This window comes from Antechinus flavipes, chromosome 2 (genome assembly GCF_016432865.1).
Source record: "Antechinus flavipes isolate AdamAnt ecotype Samford, QLD, Australia chromosome 2, AdamAnt_v2, whole genome shotgun sequence".
In the NCBI taxonomy this organism is placed as follows: domain Eukaryota; kingdom Metazoa; phylum Chordata; class Mammalia; order Dasyuromorphia; family Dasyuridae; genus Antechinus; species Antechinus flavipes.
Window position 1 is genome coordinate 112,735,754 of NC_067399.1, and position 21,813 is coordinate 112,757,566.

At 32.2% G+C, this 21,813-nt stretch overlaps 1 protein-coding gene across 15 annotated transcripts in view; it reads left to right on the forward strand.

Annotated features, from left to right (window-relative positions):
• The window catches only part of EHBP1 (EH domain binding protein 1), a 394,259-nt gene that overhangs the window by 362,367 nt on the left and 10,079 nt on the right, over positions 1–21,813 (forward strand). The gene's annotated exons all lie outside the window — the stretch shown is intronic.

Genomic DNA, 21,813 nt, shown 5'->3' on the forward strand with positions numbered 1-21,813 from the left:
AGAATTGGGAATATGTTTGTACAAAATGCAAAAGATAATAAAAATAACTTGCCAACAAAGCTGAGTATAATTCTATAGTGGAAAGTAAGCATAATTAGTATAATAGAGAACTTCCAAACATTTCTCCTGATGACAAAACTTGAGTTAAATAGAATCATAGAAATCCAAACACAGGAGTCAAGAGAATCCTAAAAAGGTAAATTCTTTGAGGAAGTTTGGTAGAGACTATATGATGAAAAAACATACATTTCTAATAAAAGAAACATATATCCATTCAACATAATGTCTGTAAAAGACATAGAGGAAATTAAATAAAACAAACAAACCCTAAGGGGCTAGTTTTATTCTATGCTGGTAACCTTAAGTTAAGAAAAAAATTGGAAAGAATATACTAGAAAAGAAAGAGGAAGGAAGAAAAGGTGTCAAATTTCTTATAGTCTGATGTTAAATAAAATAAACATGCCCTAAGGGATAGCTTTGTTCTATTTTGGTAACCCTCAGGGAAGGAGAAAAAGAGAATAGGAAAAGAAGATACTAAAGAAGAAAGAGAAAAGAAGAAAAGATGTCAAATTTATTACTTCTCATAATTAAGTACAAAAGGAAAAACTATAAAAACCTGGAGGAAAGAAAAAAGAAATAGGAGATGTATAAATTTTATTTTCTTCTGTAGCATAAAGAGATCATATGTACTGACACATAAATCTAAATTATTTTTATAGGAAAACATGACGTTAAAGGAGAGGGATATTCAAGAGGGAAAAGTAGGTTTAGAGAGGGATTAGTCATAAGCAAAACAAACTTCAACATCAGAGGACGGATCATGAAGTGGGGATTAGAAGGAAAGAAAGAAAGGGTAAAAATCTGTGATTGGGGTCTAATCAAGAGGAAGAGAAAAGAGGCAGTAGAGCAGAAGATCGCTTACTAGTATTGAGCATACTCTCACTTTAAGGAGGGGACCAAGGAATTAGGAAAAGAAAATTATGAAAGGATAAGATTGAAATTAAAAACAATCATAACCATGAATGTGAATTGTATGGATAGGAAAGGATAGATTAGATTAGGAAACAGAATACAACAATGTTATTTACTAGAAACACACTGAAACAATGGTTCACACAACTAAAATTAGGAACTATGATAAAATCTCTTGTGCTTCACCTGAACTCAAAAAGACAAGGGTAGTAATCATGATATCAGAGCAGGCAAAAATGAAAATAGATAAGATTAAGAGAAATCAGGGATAATTAAAACAATTAACAGCATAAACATGAATGTCATTGATATGAATGAAAAAGGATATATTGGATTAGGAAGCAGAATACAACAATTTGTTGTTTAGAAGAAATACACTAAATATATATACACTATATATATAAAATACACTACATATATAATATATATACACTAACTACAAATACACTAAAAACAATTCACACAGTTAAGCAAATAAAACAAAGTTTGTTATGCTTCACCTGAACCCAAAAAGGCAGAATTAGTAATCATGATATCAAGGAAGACAAAAGTGAAAATTGATATGATTAAAAGAAATAAGCCAAGAATTCGATATTATGCTTATGTTTAATAAGATGATTTACTAGACAAATATTTAGTAAATTGAATTAAATGACATAGCATCTAAATGCTTAATGGAAAAGTCAGTCAATATGCACTAATAGACAAGAAAACTGTAATAGTTGGAGACTTCAGTGTACCTCTTTCAGACTGAGACAAATCTAAAAGCTACACCCTCCCCCAAAAAGTTAAGGGACAGAATATAATCTTAGAAAAGTTAACTGTGATAGAACTCTGACAGAAAGGGAATAGAAATGAATACAGAGAGATAAGTAGATAATTTCTGAACTCTACATGATACTTCTATAAAAAAATAAATATATATTGGGGCAGCAGAACTTCACAAACAGGCAGAAAAGCCATAGTACTTATAAAAATTCAGTGAAAGCCCTTTGAAGAAAGGATTAAAAATTAATTTAGAGATTAAATAATCCTAAAGAATTTGTGGGTCAAAGAACAGATCATGGAAACATAAAATATAATTTCATCAAAGAAATGACAATATACCCTATAAATTTTTCAAATTATAAATAAAACAAAATTTGATTGTCAAAGGAGTATAACAAATTTGAAAACAAAAACACTATTTTTTATTAAAGGAAAATGACTTAAATAATTGGAGAAACAGTCATTGCTCATGATTAAACCAATCCAATATAGTAATTTTTTAAAAAACAGTACCACCTGATTTACTTGTTGAGTGAAATTTGCCACATTGGTTGACTCTTCTACTTTTGAACACTTTATAGAAACCATTGTAGGTTATTAATTGGCCTAATTTCAGTATTGTTATGTCCCAGGGAATAGGAAGCCAGAGAAGCAGGAGAGGAATGGGAAATGGCCAGTTAATGGAACAGTCAGAACACACAAAACATTTATTAGTTAAGTTGACCTCTTATATGGGTGCACTTAGTGGTGCTCAGAAACAGTTATATTAGTAACATCAAAGATCAGTGATCATAAATCACCATAACAGTTATAATAATAATAATTTGACAATATGAATTACCAATATGATGAGACACAATATGAATACACAATAGTATACTATTGATGAATAGTACTCATTATTCAAAAAAAGTTGCTAGGAGAATTGGAGCATAGCTAGGAAGGAATTAGTCATTAAACCAGTTTCTTATACCATATACAAAAATAAAGCTCTACGACTTAGACACAAATGGTGACATAAATTATTTGCTGAGTTTGATGGTGCACCCCTATAACCTCTGCTACCTGATGCACTCAGATGAATAAATAATTTAAGTTTGGGGATTGTGTAAGGTTGAAGTGTTGGAAATGGAGCAAGTCAGAGTTTTTAGCCAATCAGCATTGAACAATAATTGTTGTAACTTCCAAACCTGAAGAAAATAGGGAGATTCAATTTGGAGGGGGGGGGGGGGGGAAGAAAAGACGAGGAGGAGGATTTATTACTTTTCAGATCTATAAATAGGGAAGAAATCATGACCACTGAGTATAATTATAAAATGTATATAGTATTTGTGAATCCACAAACCAAAATACACAGGAACTATGTGAATGCAATTAAAAACACTTTTTACTTGGTGGTGAGCCAATCTGTGGGAAAAACATGTTCAAGACTACATATAGATAGGGGAAGAGGTCATAAGCAGACATAATATGTAAGGGTTAAAAATGTGCAATTTTGATTACATAAAAAGATTTTGAACAAATAAAATCAATGTGGTTAAAATTAAATGGTAGATAGCCACCTTAGTAGTTGTTGTTTTTTTGCTGCAGGTTTCTCTGATATTTAAGTTGTATTGGGAATTAATACAAATATGTAAAAATGACTCATTCCCCAGTAGATCAGTAGTAAATAGATATCAATAGACAATTTCTCAAAGAAACCCCAACTATTAACAGCCATATGAGAAACTGCTCCAAATTGCTAATAAATTTTAAAATATAACAGTCCTAAAGTTCTACTTCATTCACATTAGATTTGCAAAGATCGTTTAAAAAGGAAAATGATAAAGCTGCACTGTTAGTGTAGTTTTGAATTGATCTACCCATTCTCAAAAGTTATGTAGAGTTATGTCCCAAAAGTCACTAAATTATTAGTATCTTTTGAACTCAGAGATACCACTACTAGTCTAATTTATCGAAGAGATAAAAAATATATATATATGTAGGAAAATGTAACAACTTAAAAAAAAAACTTAGCAAAGAACAAAGAGTACCCATCATTTGGGTAATGAATCAAGAAGTTATGGTGTATGGTTATAATGAAATACTCTTGTACCATAAGACATAATGAAGAGCACAGTTTCAGAGAAAACTGGAAAGTTTTGAATAAAATGGTTCTTTGTGAAGTGAGCAGAACTGAGAGAACAATCTACATACTAACAATGACATTATAAATAAAAATTGATGGTTCATATGTTAGTGATTTCTAAAATGTAATTCCAAATGGCTTTCTAATAATAATAGGAGCAATTTACAGATCTATCAACATTATATGAGTGTAACATAGATTAAAGTGATCAGAACAGGGAACAATTTACAAAAACAAAGCAGCATTATAAAAACAAACAACTTTGGAGGCCTTGAAAATTCTGATAAACAAAATATCTAACCATAAATCTGGAGGATCAATGAAGTATTCTATTTACCTCCTGACAAGTAATAGATTCAAGGTGGAATACAAAATTTTTTTTAGAGACCACCAGTGTGAGATTTTCTTTTACTTTACCATGCATATTTGTTATGTTTCTTTTTATTTTGTTTTTCATGGTGACAGAGGAGAGAAAGAGAAAATAATTTGTTTTCTATAGTTTATCAATTGCTGGTTTTGTCCTTTTTCACAACCATTCCAACAGCTGCCATTTCTACCAATGATATGAGTGTGTAGGGTAGAAATTCTGAATTATAATTAATTTCTATTTACTTTTTTAGGAATTGGGAACATTTTTTCATATGACTGTTGAGAGCTTACATTTTTTCTTTTGAAAACTTCCCATTTGTACCCTGGGGAATGGTTTATGTATTTATATCAGTTCCATACATCTTGATTAGCAGTATTCATCATATTAATTTGCTGCACAGATTTTTTCCACCACTGTATTATTTTCCATTATTCATATTCATGCCTTTATAATTGGTTATTCCTTAGTACTTCAACTGTTCTACCTCCTCACCTCTACATATTGGTTTTTCTTTAGGATTCATCTTGTCTGATCATTATCCATAAGCCTCCTCCAGGATCAGCTAGATGGCATAGATATAACATTCTGAAATCAGGAGGACTTGAGTTCAAATTTGCACTCAAAAACTTCTTAGCTGTGTGATTCTGGGCAAACCTTTAATCTCTAGTCTTTAGTGTCTTTCTCTCTCAGATTAATTTATTTGCTTGCTCCCTTCCCCATCTTCCCCTCCACCCTCCATCTCTCTCTGTCTGTCTCATTTTCTCTTTGAAGTTTAGTGAAATCAGTAATGATGGGATCCCAGATTTAGAGCCAAAAAAGATTTTATTACTACCCATTCTAATCCCCCACTTTGAAATAAGAGAGCTCAAAGGACTTTTTAGTGTCATATATTTACTAAGTGCCTGAGACAGGATTTGAACTCTGATTTTTCCTGACTTCAAATCAAGGATTCTATCCACTACATCACCTTCTTGCTCCTGGATCTTATTTGCCTAATTTGTTCTGATCCATTATTGTATTTTTTAACCAGTACCAAATAATTTTGCAATTTGGGTTGAAATCTAGTTCTTCCAACTTAACATGTTTAACCTCTAGTGGATTGTTTATTGTCCAGGGCTGGGGGAGGGGAAAGAAAAATTTGAAACACAAGGTTTTGCAGGGGTGAATGTTGAAAACTATCTGTTTATGTATTTTGAAAAATAAAAAGCCATTGTCAAAACAAAAATAAATAAATAAAATTTAAGTGCAGAAAAAAAGAACTCTATTTCTGAGTCCCCTTCATTCTCTCTCTTTTTTTTTTTTTCTCCCACTTCCCTTAAGATTCTTGACCATTTGGTCTTTCAGATGAATTTTGTTAATATTTTCTCTACTTCCATAAAGTAACTTTTGGTAGTTTAATTTATAGATGACTAAATCTGCAAATTAAATTAAGTAGTATTGTTATTTTATTATATTAGCCTGGCCCAACTCTGAGCAATTAATACCTCTTCAGTTATTTAAGCTTTCTTTTATTTCTGTAAAGAATGTATTATAGTTTGGGTTTTTTTTTTAATATGAAGATTGTCTTAGTTGGTGAACTCCCATATATTTTATATATTCTCTAGTTGTTTTGAATGAAATTACTTTTTCTATATCTTTCACCTGGACTTTATTAGTGATATACATTATATTTAATGATTTTGTAGATTTATTTTATATCCTACTTTACTGAATTATTTAACTATGTAAAGTTACTTTAGCTCAACCTCTACTGTTCTCTAAATCATCAGATCATCTGCAAAAGGCAATACAGGCATACCTCAGAGATAATATAGGTTCAATTTTAGACAACTGCAATAAAGCAAATATCATGATAAAATGAGTCACAAATAATTTTGGTTTCTCAGTGCATATAAAAGCTTTGTTTATCCTGTACTGTAGTCCAGTAAGTGTACAGTAGTATTATGTCTAAAAAATGATGTACATACCTTAATTAAAAGATACTTTATTGCTAAAAATTGCTAACCATCATCTCTTTTGCTGGTGTTGATGGCTGCTGACTGATCAGAGTGATGATTGCTGAAAGCTGGGGGGACTTTGGCAATTTCTTAAATTAAGACAACAATGAAGTTTGTTGCATCAGTTGACTCTTCCTTTCATTTGAACACTCAACACCGAAATTGCACCCATGGGAGAAAATTTCAGCAGTGAGTACTAGTTGATAGAACAGTCAGAATACATAAAACATTTATCAATTAATTTGAAATTTTATATGGGCATGGTTTGTGACACCCACAACAATTACAAAAGTCACCGATCTCAGTAGGTCACCATAACAGCTATACTAATAATGAAAAAGTTTGAAATGCTGCAAGAATTAGCAAAACTGAGATAAAATGTGAGCATTTTATTGGAAAATTGGTGCCAATAGGTTTGCATGATGCAGGATTACCATAAACCTTCAATTTATAAAAAATACAATTACCTGCAAAATACAGTAATGAGAAGTAGAATAAAATGAAGTATGCCTGTAATTTTGTTTGTTCTTCATTTATACTTACTCCTTCAGTTTATCTTGTGTTATTGAAACTAGCATTTGTGAAATCCTTGTAGTGACAGTAGACATTCTTATTTTCCCTCCATTGTATCGAACCTCTAGAGTTTTTCCATTTTAGGTACTCCCAAATTAATTTTAAGTAGGTAATTATTACTTTTTTATTAATGTAACCCATTATGTTTTTAGTTTTCCTAATGTTAAGCCAATACTATGTTTCTGGTATAAATATAGTCTACTCATACTGCATAATCCTCTTAATATATTGTCATAACTTCTGCTAATATTGTATTTGGTATTTTTTGTATCCATGTTTATTAGAGGTTCTCTGTTCTCTCTCTCTCTCCTTTATATGAATATCAGGACTATATTTGTCTTAGAGGATACTTTCTTTCTCTATTTTTGCAAATACTAGGTAATAAAATCACTTTTCTTTGTTTCATAATATTGTTTTGTAAATTTACCTGGGCATAATCCTAATAATTTCTTTTGTTTCCTCTATTTCTCTTATAAATTATTCTTTTCCATTTATTTTTTGTAAGTTAATTTCTCTCTTTTTTATTTGATCATATTAATAATTTTTCAGTTTGCTTAGTTTTATGTTTTTCAAATGAAAATAATTTTACTAATTCAACGGAACTCTTTTGATTATCAGTTTTATTTATTTCTTATTCTTCAGAATTTCAATTTTTGTGTTTACTTGGGGGTTTTTGTTGTGTGTATTTTTTTTTGTTTTATTTTATGACAAATTTATTGGCCTGTTCCTTCTCTCTTTTGTTTATGAAAATGTTTTTAGAGATAAAATTTTCTCCTAAGAATTGCTCTGACCGTAATAAGTTTTGTTATATTGTCTCATAATTATCTGTGATAAAATTATTTTTGAAAGGGACGCAATGAGAACCACAAGTATTATAGTTTTATACTCTATTTTGCCATTTAATTTGATTCAGTTTATATTTAGTTCATATAATTTAATTATTGATATTCATTATTGATGGTATCTTTGGTTATTCTGTAACTTTCTAGATTATCTCTTTTAAACATATATGTTTCATATTTAACATATTTTGGACTACCTGCTATCTAAAGGGGAGAGGGGGTAAAGAGGGAAAAATTTGGAACAGAAAGTTTTGCAAGGGTTATTGTTGAAAAATTACCCATGCATATGTTTTGTAAATAAAAAGCTTTAATAAAAAAAATAATAAATAAACATATATGTTTCCACTATTGCCTTGTCTGAAATGCCATCCCTGCTTAACTGAAGTCAGGCAAAGAATAATTAAAACTACTACAGCTCTTCTATTAAACTTTATGTGAATCTGTTTCTGGCAAGTGTTGTTAATGTTGTTAGTTTAAAAAAAACAATTTATTGTTGGACTGTTTTATAGCTCATTCTATTATCCTCCTTTCTTTTATGGATAAATTCATGCCATTCAAGTTCACAATTATGATTGTTAATTTTTTCTTTTCCCTCCATTATATTCTCTTCTAGTTTTTCCTCTCTCCTTCTCATACTCTTTCTCACATAGAAGAAATAGAAGGGAAAGGGAATGGAATCAATACCAGTATAGTCTTGTGTCCTTCCTTTCTTCTATCCAACCTAAAATAGATCCTTGATGCTTACATTTTATTTTTCTCTTTTTAAATTCCTCTTTATATTTCATCTTCTACAGTTGAGATTGGCTTTACTATTATAGTTGTACTATCCCTAATGCTGCCCCTTTTAATCCTTCCCTCACCTTTTTTCTGAACTTGCCTATTTCCCTTCAGATTCTTTCTATGTACTCAATAATCCTTTGCCTACTCAGATAATAGTGAAGTTCATGAAATGCTTGTTCCCTTTAACCTTACCTTCATGTTTATATACTTCTGGAATACCCAAATCATGAGAAATGGTTAAATTCCTTCCTTTTCCTCCTCATTTCTTTTCATCTATTCATCTTCTCCTTATAATTATTCTCTTAAAATCAACAAAATTGAACAGAAGTATAACCAATTCCTACATCTGTCTATTTCTACTTCTTCTATGACCCTTTAAAGTATAAAGATTCTGAAGAGACATCTGTCTCTTCTCTCTCTATTAGGGGAGGAGATTATTATTATAGTACTTAAATCTCATATTCAATCCTTCCATTTGTTCTCGCATATTTGTCTTTTTAGGTTTCTCTTGTATATCAAAGATTTTGTGCATCTTATATCTTTTCATTAGAAATACTTAAAAATACCCTTTCCTAATGAAAAGCTTTTTTTCTTCTATACTCTGTTTAACAAGACTAATTCTTCATCTTTAATCTGTTTAATTTTGCCTCTCATTATAATCTGTATCATGATTTCTTTTTCATCATAGCTGACAGCAGTCCTGTGTTTTCTTAATACTTTAACTTTCTTCCCCTCCCAGTCTGTTTTCAGTATTTTGGGGGTTCATGGGAGGGAGGAGAGTTCTGGTAGCTCTAGAATTCGGCTATGACATTTCTGAGTGTTTTCAACTTGGGGATTTCTATCAGGAAATGATTAATGGATCCTTTGTGTTTTTTATTTTGCCCTCTGATTCTAACATTTCTGTGTAGTTTTTTTTTTCTTTTAATGCATTCTCAAAATATAATATCTAGGGTTTTTTTGATTTGGTCATGTTTTTCCACTTATATAGCATTTATCATTTTAAGGAAAAGTTCCTTTATTCTTGTGCTTTTTAATATGCTTAGCAGGAATAGAAGGCATTTGTCAAAAAATTTAGACATATTAATATTATGATGTGATTTAAATTGTTTTTATTATTAATGTAGTCTTATGTTTATAGGTTTCCTGATATTAAGCCAACATCAGAGTCACATTCCTGGTATCAGTCTTACCTAATTATAATCTCTTTGAAGTGTTGCTGTAGTCCCATTGATAATATTTTATTTAAAAGGTTTGCATCAATATTCATTAAAAATATTAGTCTGTAGTTTTCTTTTCTGGTTTGTCTCTCTAGTTCAGGCATTTAAAGCCTGTTAATTCCCTTCTCTACTCCTCTGTACACCTAAATGTTTCAAAAGTTCTCTTCTTTTAAATTTTCTTCCTCTTTCTCTCTCATCACTCTTTCTCATACTTCTCACTCTTAAAAACTGAGCAGGAGGAGGAAGAGAAGTATAAAACTTCTATAATGAATAAGCATTTTCAAGTAAAACAAATTGACACAGAGACAATTCAAAAATGTGTATTTTCTTTCATGGTCTTGGGACCATAGCCTTTCTATCAATAAGTGCTTTCAAGGTACTTCATCATAAACCTTCTGGGAATATGGTTATTGGTCACTTTGGTCAGAGTTCTGTGTATTTTCAAAATTGTTTTTCTTTGCATTGTTGTTGTCATCGAAATTCTTGTCCTGGTTCTGCTCTTCACTGTGTATCAGTTGCTATTTCGTAAGATTCTTTGAAATAGTCTCTTTTGTCATTTCTTTTGGTCAGGATCCATTACAATATTCTATTACAAGCATGTGCCAAAATTTCTTCAGCTATTCCCTTTGGTTACTTAATATTCCAGTTATTTTCTCTTTTGTTTTGTTATGTCTCTTGTCCTCCCCTCCCCCATTGAGTTAATGAAGTTTGTTGTTTTTTTTGACTATTCCTTTTCCAGAATTTTTCTTCCTCTTAACCCCTTACCTCTAGATCTCCACCTCCACATCTCTTTCTCTTTTGGGTGCAATGTAACTGACCACCAATTCTGTGTGTGTGTGTGTGTGTGTGTGTGTGTGTGTGTGTGTGTGTGTGTGTGTGTGTGTCTGTGTGTGTGTCTGTGTCTGTATTTGTGTATCTTCCTCCATTTTATTCCATATTCATTATACTCTTCTCATATATTCCAATTATAAAAAATAGTAAATTTCATCTCCTCTTCTTCCTTTCTACACTAGTGTATTTCTTTTGTCTTTGCCCAATTAAAAACCTTTAGAATAGAGCCAGTCCACTCATAGAGTCTCCATTTTTCTTAATTACACCCTTGTTACTCCTGGAAGTTTCTAAAGGGATACTTGTTTTTTTTCTCCCCCATAAGAATGTCAGCATTGTATCATTTAAGTCCCCTTCCAATTACTCAATTTCATCTTTCCAGGGTCCTCTTGAGTCTTGTGTTTTGTATTTTGGAGTTCCCATTCAGCTTTGATGTTTTTATCAAGAATTTTTGAAAGTTACATATTCCTTTAAAGATTCCATTTTCTATTATGTAAGTTTATACTTTTTTGCAGGATAATTTATTCTTGGTTATAAATCTGTATCTTTTGCCTTTGAGAACATAATATTCCAAGATTTCTTATTTATAGGATACGTTTCCAGGTCTTATAGGATCCTGCTTACATTTCCTTGGGTTTGGAACTTTTTCTGTCTAGTTGAAGCAGTTTTTCTTTGACTTTGGTTTTAACAGAGAAAGTGATCGGTAGATTCTTCCTGTATTTATTTTGCCCTCTGACTCAAGGGAACCTAGATAGTTTTTATTTATGATTTTTTGAAGTAGAAGATCCAGGTCTTTATTAATCATTCTTTTTCAGGGAATCCACTGATATTTTTTAAATTATTTTTTTCCTTCTGTATGTGCAAAAATGTTTGTGGAAGTGCCTTTTCATAGGGCTAAAAACTGGAAATTGAAGGGATACCCACCAATTGGAGAATGGCTGAATAAATTCTTAGGTTATTTTTATCTTCTTTCTAAATCTAATCTTTCTTGTGCAACAAGATAACTGTATAAATATGTATACATATATTGTATTTAACATATACTTTAACATATTTAACATGTATGGGACTACCTCCCATCTAGGGGAGGGGGTGGAGGAAAGGAGGGGAAAAGTTGAAACAGAAGATTTTGCAAGGGTCAATGTTGAAAAATTAACCATGCATAAGTTTTGTATATAAAAAGCTATAATAACCTTTCCCCCAAAACAGTTGTTTTTTTTGTTTTGTTTTGTTTTTCTGAGGCAATTGGGGTTAAGTGATTTGCCCAAGGTCCCGTAGCTAGGAAATATTAAGTGTCTGAGGTCAGATTTGAACTCAGGTCCTCCTGACTCTAGGGCTGGTGCTCTATCTTCTGCACCACTTAGCTGCACCTCAAAATCAGCTGTTTTTATAGCAGATACATTTTATTTTCTGATTTTTAAATGTTGCTCTAATATTTCTTGCTAATAAAGTCAATGATTTCTTTATAATATATCATAATTTCCAGGCAATCTATTACTTTGATAAGTTTGCCACTTCCATTTCTAAGCTGTTTATTCTCCTTATTTTTTTCTCTACAACTTTAATTTCATTTTTTAATCTCTTATTTCATTTCTTCTAAGTCAAGGGTTCTTAACCTGGGTTCCATGAATCTTTTTTAAATTTTTTATAATTATGTTCCAATATTCTTTTGTAATCTTATGTATTTAATTTTATATATTTAAACATTTTATTCCAGGAATGGGCCCCAGATTTCACCAGACTGCTAAAGAGATCCATGATACAAAAAAAAAAAAAAAAAAAAAAGTTAAGAACCCTTCTGGTGTATTCATATTGGAATGGAAAATCTTCCCTCCCCCCCCCCCCCAATTTTGTCTTTGCTTACAGTTAATATAAAGTTACTTTTTCATGCTGGGATTTTTGGGGATCTCTAGATCTAGTATAATTTTTTAATAGTAGATCTAGAGATAATTCTTTATAGTGATTTCTATCTTACTGTTTTTATTTCTCTCTCTGGTTTTATTACCTAAATTAGTTCCTCTTTCTGTTGAGCTTTTCTGTGAATTAGTCTTGCCCTTCTTGGTTTCTACCTAGGTCTGTTTGTATCTATGTTGACTTACCGTTTAAACCCCACCCTAGAGCTAGGAGATCCAGAGTGCTAAGATACCTCAGAACCTTCAGGTGCCTGAGCTGTTCAGGTTAGAGCATGTCGACACCTACAGTCAGATGTTACTGCTTCCTAGTGCTTCCAGTGGCTATGTGCTGGGGCTGTGACCACCCTGAATCTTTCCTCAGAGGAGCACTTTACTTTTTCTGCCTCTGAGCACAGAGTCTTGCAGGTGACACATATCCCTGTTGAGACTGGGAGGTTTCTGACTTACTTGAGTGTTCTGGCACTAAATTTGTTGACTTTTGCCTATGGGTTTCTAGCTAACTTTTTGTGCTTTTCGTGGGATGGAACAAGTCATTTACTGTAGTTTCTCAGTGGATTTCTCAGTTGCCATTTGGTCTGGTGTGATTCTTAAGTTTTTGTGGAGTAGGCCTGTGGGAGCTAGGCTGCTTGGTTCCATTTAGGCAACCATCTTGAAAGGACTCAGTGGCACAAATTTTTGTATGAAATATCAAGTCCATTTAAAAGAGTATGATCTGTGGACATGGGGGAGAGTTCATTAGCTATCTATGACTCTAAACAGTGAATAACAGCCCTATGCTGTTTTGCATTTGTCCTCAACCCAGGGGCTAGAGTCTTACAAAAAAGAATTTGTCAAAAGTAAATAATCATTAGTGCAGGCAATTCTCGATTTTTGAATAGGTCACCCACCAAAAATGTGTCAAAATGTAAGTTTAGATAAATGCTAATAGGTTCCCAGCATGGCTCACAATAGCTTGTATGCTTCATTTATTTGAATGATAGCTAGTATCCTTTTCAAATCATCTAGATAGCTATATCCTTCATGGTTAATAATACTGATAATAATAATGCTTACATAGAGCTCTAAGGTTTGCAAAGTACTTTAGAAAGCAGGTTTTGAGTAGAAATTATTGAACTCACTTGGGTTCAAGTCCTAGCTCCATCACCTTAATAGCCATGTAGTCTCAGGCAGCTTATTTGGTCCCTTTTTCATATTCAAATGAAGATAAGCACGTTTGTCTTATTTACTTTTCAGGGTTGTTGTGAAGATCAAATAAGAAGACTCACATAAAAAGCTCTATAAATCTTAAAGTTCTATCTAAACTTATCTACATACACTATTACTTCTGATTTTCTGACAGATGACCTCTGCAGATAAGTATCTGCTAAATATTTTACTTTACAAATATCTTATTTGATTCTCACAAACACCCCATTTTACAGAGGAGGAAACAGAGGTAGGGAGAGGGTCAGTGACTTAATCTAAAGTTATAGAATCAGGAAGTGTCTGAAGCCATATTTGGACCAGTGCTCTGTCCTTGATAGAAGCAGTGAGGTGACTTAGTGGATAGAGTGGTGGGCGGAGTCAAGAAGACCAGAGTTCAAAACTAGCTTGAGATACTTATTAATTATGTGACCCTGGGCAAGGCACTTAAACTCTCTGAGCCTCAGTTAAAGTAAGTACCTCTGCAGGGTTATTGTAAGAATCAAATGAGATAATATTTGTAAGTAATTTGCAAATCTTAAAGAGCACGATAAATATTAGGTTATTTTAATGAATCTGTAATATCAGTGAAGTAAGTGTTCCTTCCAGAGAGGCATATTACACCCTATCCTCATCTTATCCATGAGTTTCCACTTCCTAGAGGTTAAACCTAACATAGTAGAGACATTCCAGTGGTAATTCTTTAATTTTTTTCTAATGTTGTACTTAGTTTTTCTGTTACACTTTATTCTCAATACTTGGAAAATTTTCTTTCTTTCCAATCAGATGTTTCATTGATGATTTGTTGTAACCCATCATACAGCTAAGGAAATACTCATAGTAGACTAAAGATAAATGGCTAGGAAGTTAGAGTTCCTTCTAGTTAGGAAGTTCTTCTAGCAGTGTAATAATAATCATTGCTGACATAGCTGTAAGAAAGGCAGGAAGTACCAGTATTATTATCCTCGTGGAAATAAAGATTCTTAGGGGATCATGTGGTTTGTCTACCACCACCAAGATTCAGAGGTGGGATTCAGTCCGTCCTAAGACCAAAACACTATTCAATACATCATGTTACTGGTGGAGGAATCAGACTTCAATAGACAATGATATCAACACACAGTTCTGTGCCATGAGAATATTAATGGTAGGAGATGGCTTAGACAGAAAGGAGCATGGATGATATCTTCTTTGTATTTGCATTCTGTCAGCATCTAATGTTGCTTTTTCAGAGGTGGATCCTCAACACTTGCTCAGAGAATCAATGGCAGGAGATGCCCCAGATAGAAAGTAACAACACCTGCCAGAGATAGTTTAGATATAAAAAGTATCCACATCCACTAAGGAGCAACAGCAGCTATTCATTGCAGAGGTCCTCATTTGTAAGTCAGGGAGTAATAGTTTGTATAGATAAGTTTACACTGAACTTTAAAGTTTGTAAAATTTTTATGAATTTTATTTCATTTGATCTTCACAATAACCCTGCAAAGTAAATAAAACAAGAGTGATTATCTTAATTTGAAGAAGATGAAGTGACTAAATAATTTGCCTGAGGCCATAGGACTATTAGATGACAGAACTAGGGCTTGAACCCAAATGTGTTCAATAGTTTCCATTCAGCAAACATTTATTAAGTGCACACTGTGTGCAAGACACTGTGCTAAACATTAGGGATACAGAGACAAAAATAAAGCAAGCACTGTCCTCACTGAAATTCTATTCTATTAGATAATTCTTTTACATATAGTGTGTCTCTCAGAGCAGATAATTGATTAGTTTCCAGTGTATTATGGTATATTTGCTACCTTTTAATTTTCTTATAGGGCAGCTAAGTGGTACCAGCCAGGCCTGTAGTCAGGAAAATTCATTTTCCTCATTTCAAATCTGATTTCAGACACTAGCTGTGTGACCCTGTGGGAAAGACATTTATCCTATTTGCCTCAATTTCCTCATCTGTAAAAAGTAAACTAGAGAGGGAAATGGAAGCTACTCCAGTATCTTTGCCAAATGGGATGATGACAAATTGGACCCAATGGATACAGCAGTGCCCTGAAATCAGTAAGGTCTTGAATTCAAATTCTGTTTTAGGTACTTATTAGCTGTGTGACCATAGTAAATCATTCAATCCTGATTGTGTCCCCCCAAAAAAGTAATTAAGAGATATTTAACAAAATAAATAAAAACAAAATGAAACAGATAATACTAGATTTTAAAACTAAGTCAAATTTTCTGAACAACTTTCAAACTGAACAAATATTCCCCTAAAATGTTTAAGATACTTTGAAGAGAATTTTAAGTGACAATTTTCCTGTAACACTGTTTTCCTGGTTGCTAGGCATTTCTGTGGTTCTATTTTCTTCCCAATATGCATAATACTTTAGCATAGAGAAGTAAAACAGAAAATATCAAAAATTTTAAATGGCTTCTTCTTAAACCATAATATTCAAATTATGAGATCTATTTTTTCTTCCTATTAAGGGATTCTAATAAAACAAAAGATATTATCCAACTTTTTATTCATATAATAAATCCTCATTATAATGAGACATACTAGCTAGAAAACAGACATAGGCTTCTCCCATATATTATGAGTGATGCTCTTGGTGCTCCAAACCTGTGCTGTCAAGAATATTCATCAATATACTATGGGCTACATATTGACTTAGTTTTAAAATCTAGTATTATCTGTTTCATTTTGTTTTTATTTATTTTGTTAAATATCTCTTAATTACTTTTTTGGGGGGGACACAATCAGGATTGAATGATTTACCTATGGTCACACAGCTAGTAAGTACCTAAGACAGAATTTGAACTCAGGACCTTACTGATTTCAGGACACTGCTGTATCCTTGTGCCACCTAGCTGCCCCGCAAAATTACATTTTAGTCTGCTTCCCACCACACTTAGGTGTGTTGTGAGCAACATACAACTGAGGGGAGTGTTTGACAACTTTGCCCTCAGCAATTCTCTTAAGACTATAAATTGCAGAAAAGTTGACCTACGCTAATAGAAAAGATTGCCTCTATCAGTCAAATCATAGGTTCAATCCTTATGTCTATACTTATATCATAATTTATCTAATCAAAACTGATGGATTCATTTAAATTAAAATAATTTCTAAAAATAGCACACTGCACTAAAACCATTCTATTACAATGTCTTAAGTCACATTGCAAGCTGTGCTTATGGATAAAACTGCATTATGATGAGGTCCTTTTGGTATATCATGCTGATAATTCTCAAATCTACCTATCTTGCTTAATCTCTCTGCTAACCTCCAGCTTTGCATCTCCATCTGTCTTTCAAACATCTCAAAACTGGATGTCCAGTAAACAACATAGCCAAAACTGAACTCATTATCTTTCCACTAAACTCTCCCTATTTCCAAACTTTCCTGTTACTGATCTTTCTTTTCCTCCCTCCCTCCCTCTTTTTCTCCCTCTTTCCCTCCTTCCCTTCCTTCCTTCCTTCCTTTCTTTTCGGGCAAGGCAACTGGGATTAAGTGACTTGCCTAAAGTCATATATAGTTAGGAAGTATTAAGTATCTTTGACCACATTTGAGCTCCTCCTGACTCCAGGGCTGATGCTCAATCTAATGTGCCATCTAGTTGCCTCCTTCCTTGTTGTTGTTGAACACACTACTATCAGCCTTGTCTCTCAGGCTCACAATTTACATGTCATCCTTAATTCTACTACCTCTCACCTGCTATATGCAATCTGTTGTCAGAGCCTGTCATCTGTTAAATATGCCTCCATCTCTTTTGATACTTCCCACCATTCTAGTGTACTTCTTCATCACTGTAGGCTTGAACCATTACAGTAGCTGCTGTTGGATCTGCCTGCCTCTACTCTCCCCACTCTAATCCATCCTCCATTTAGCCACCAAAGTGATTTTCCAAAAGCACAAGTCAGACCATGTCTTTCTGTCACATACAAAATACACACATACCACTCAACAAACTCCATTGGCTCCACATTACTTCCACAATCAAATTCAAAATCTGGTGTTCAAGCCCTTCATAATCTATCTCCACCTATCTTTCCAGTCTTCTTACATCTTATTGCCCATTATTTATTCTTCAATCCAATTATACTAGTCTCTTGGCTGTTTCACAAACAAGACACTTTTCAGCTCAGGTAGGAGGAGCTAGATTTATGAAGGACCTTACATCCTGAAACTTCACAAAACCCTTTGTTTTGTAACACTTATACAACACTGTGTATTATGGTTATCTATGTTATATTCTATTCTCTTTTAGATTTGAGTCTTCCCAAGAATAAGGTCTCCTTAACTAAACTTTATATCCCTCTTGAATAGTCTTTTTAGCACATAATAAGTACTTAATAAATATAAAAGTTTGTGGAATGAATAAATAAGTTCTGTTTTTTTTTTAAATGTGTATACCCAGGTGTTTATTGAGTTTATTTAATTTTGAAGGGTTTTGTCTTATTAGCCAATGTTTTTAATCTTAATTCTATTGATATGTTTTGATTTTACTTCTCTTTCATTTCCAATACCCTATACCATGCCTAGTCTTTTTATAGCAAAAGAAAGAAAAGAACCAGAACAAAGAAGGAACAATCAACACATCAGCCATGTCTTATAGTGTACACAATATGCCATTATCAGAATCTCCATCTTTGCAAAGAGGAGAAGAAGATGAATTTCTCCATTCTTCTTTGGGACCAAGTTTGGTCATCATCATAATTACAAAGTTTTCAGTTTGGGTTTCTTATTCTTTCCCTTTACATTGATGTAATCATTACTCTTTTATTGGTTCTTCTTACTCTCAGTTTATGTTGTCTTCTCATCTTTCGCTAAGTTCCTAATATGCTTTGCTTTTGTTTTGTTTTTATAGCATAGTAATATGTTTTGTTTTTATACCATAGTAATATTACGTTTTATTCATGCACCATAGTTTGTTAACTCATTTCCCAAATGATAGGTGCCTACTTTGTTGATCTTTTAAGTAATTCTTAGAGTTTAGCCAGTTTTTAAATATTGATTCAATTGTCAGCATTGCTCCTTACAAAATGAATATATATAAAAAGTCATATATAAGTATTTTAAGGTAATAGAACTACATAGAAGAAAATGATATACTACAAAATAGTATTGAATATATGAAATAATGTACATATATTTATATATAAATATGAAATAAATATGAAATAAAATTATTCTTCCCTGAGCTGAAATGTATTATGAACTGAAATTTAAAAAAAAAAAAAAAAAACTTGTACCACACTTTAATTTGGCATGAGACATTAAATAGACTCTTGAGGGGCTTTTTTGTTTAATTGTTTAAATTTATGTTTTCTACCCTTTTACTTTGAAAGCATACTAAAAAACAATTTTCAAATTCACAATTATGCCTAAGGGATATCTAAAGTTTTTTTTAAGACTACTCTAAAGTAAATTGTGTCTTGATTACTTTAGATTTATTAGTTCACTAATATCAAAGACATTTTCTAAAAAATGAATAGGACGTAAAGAATAATTTTAAAGGAAATATTTTGATAATTGTTTTTCTTGCAATTGTCATCATTCCAGTAATTTAATGGTTATCTCTTAATGATGGGCCCTATTCCCAAATGACTAAAGGGGGAAAAAAACCTGATCCTGGAAGTGCAATATTAGGGCAGATTCTAGATTTCCAGATGGGAAAATCAAACCAGAAATGTATAAATGGAAAGCCACCCATAAGTTTAAAAAAGTATTACCAGAGATTAATCTAATTAGTAATTCTTTTAAATTTTATTATAAAAGGTACTCTAAGGCTTATCTAGTTGTGATACTGAAAACATTAAATAATGTTATAAAATGTGACCAATCAATTGTTCACTTTTTTTGAAGAATGTTTGAAATCATATAGTTTGTGGTTTTTTTATTATTCATTTTAAATAGTTTTTGGAAGATCCAATATCAAAATTGGGAATATGTCAACATAAAGATGCGATTATAATTGTGAATTAAAGATTATTTTGCCAAATAAGTAGTTAACTAGGTAAAATTAAAGAAGATAGAATGAATTATGGCTATTTTATAGAATAATGATAGTCTTCATTTTAAGCTACAATATAAAATGCTTTATCTTGAGATTAGGTATTGTGGCAGAAGCTAAAACTGCCTTTTTTCCCCTAACAGTGCCAGAATCCAACCTCCTTTTCTTTTTGCGCTAACAAGACTGCTTTACCACCACAGCCCCACTCTAAGTAATTAAATCAATCCTTTGTACTTACCGTATTCTCCTCTAGTGACGGTACTAGATCTGATTATATGCTTCATGCATATTCAAAGTACGGCACTGACAGCTCTTTAATGAGCTCTTACTTAATCAGTACGAACAATGTTCATCTTGTTCTTTTTTTCCTCCTGCATTAGAGCTAGGAACAGTTGGGGAAAAAATGAAACATCCAGCATTCATTTGAAAAATATATTGTACTTTGAAAAGTGTCTAAGCTGGGGAAGTTGCATTCTGCCCTTTAAAAGTCTGATGGACAAATTGGATTACTAGTATTGGATTAAATAACAAATGGTTAGAGGAGAAATGAGAAAAGCTCACTGTGATCACAGGCTTTAATATTTTTTGTTACTTATAAAGCTGAAGGGGTCTTTAACCAGTTATTAAAGTCAGGATTAATTTGTAATGGTCCAACTTACTGACTTTAAAAGCTTTTTTTAATTTTTAAAAGCCCTAAAACAATAGTGGAATCATGTACTCACAGAGTAAAAAAAAGTCATTGTTTATAATCATTAGGCTATGTATATGTTCCTATAAACTTATACCCAGTTCAGATAAAGAATTGAGGCAAATTGTATTAATTTATCTTCATATTGGGGGGGGAGGGGTATTGATTTGAATAGTCTGTAGCATTTTAGGGACCAATAGCAAATGTTAGCATTTTTAAGATTTTTAGACATTTATTTTCATTTTCAAACTTGGAAGGATTAATAGGCATTTTCTATTTAATTTCTGTGAGTTAGAGGGAAATTTTATTCTTATCTAGAAATCAGATTATGAATTTAATTGAAAATGACAGTACCACATCAGTATTATTTTTCTCAAGGAGGCCATATCCCATTGAAGAAAATGATGCTAATTTAAGAGTGGGTTAGTTCCTTTTTTTTACAACTGCTTGAAAGCATCAAGCCAAAGTTTCAACAAAGTTTTCATTTATATATGTTTTTAATCGTTGTTTCAGTTATAGGCACAAGAATTAAGTCTGTAATGGGAAAATATATCACAAAATGTATAGCTATTAATATTGCACACATGTGTCATTTTGCTGATCAAAAAGGCCTTCACCAGGGTACAATTGGCCTTTTTCCAAATTGCAAGCTTTTTCTCAGCTTTTTCTTTTTACTCTTTCTTCTTTTGTTGCTGCCCAGGGATTTGTGCCTATCGCAGCCTATATCACATGACCACTGTCAAGGCATCACATGGTCCAAAGTGAATACAAAACCAGCAACCCTAAAAGACAGATTAAAAATACTGTAAAACAATAAAGACTTTGTTCAATCTCTAAATGGATCTGTCCTATGTATCTTTCATACTTTAAAATTTTAACAATATTTAATGAATTTGCCTGTTTTCTTTTTTCTCCCAGAAGCATATAACCATTTTATATCCATCTAAAATATGTGCTGTACTTTTCACAGGTGGAATTATGATTAGATAATAGAAAATAAAAACACTTTAGATTCCATTTATGTGCTAAAATGTTTTCGTGTTTAAAATTAAAAAGCAGAATATTATAGGATACCAAGTACTAAAATATTTTCTCTTTTTATTCAGACATTTCTATTAACCCTGTAAATGCTATACTGAAGTTAGACTGCAGAATTAAATGTTAGCATAGCAAGGTAATTATTTGTCTTGTTTTGACAATTTATTTGCTAAAAAACCTTTTCCTGGTAAAATGTTATGCTTCAAGATATAAACTGATGCCCTACAAGTCTTAAAAAGAAAATTCCTTCCCCCGGAATTATGAATTTTAACTAGATGCCTTTTGACATGAGTGACAGGAAAAGAGTCCTGGAAGAATCTGCCTTCTACTAAGGGGAAAATGATGTGCTAGTGTCTCCCAGTGTGTAGGGGGTAGAGTAAGATTAGAGTAAGATGATCAAATCAGAGCAGAGAAGGAATATTTCCTGCCTTTGCCCTCAAATACTTCTCTTTTGTAAAAATGTAACATGTTTAAGAACTCATTGCATCTCTAGGGAATAAATATTTTTTTAA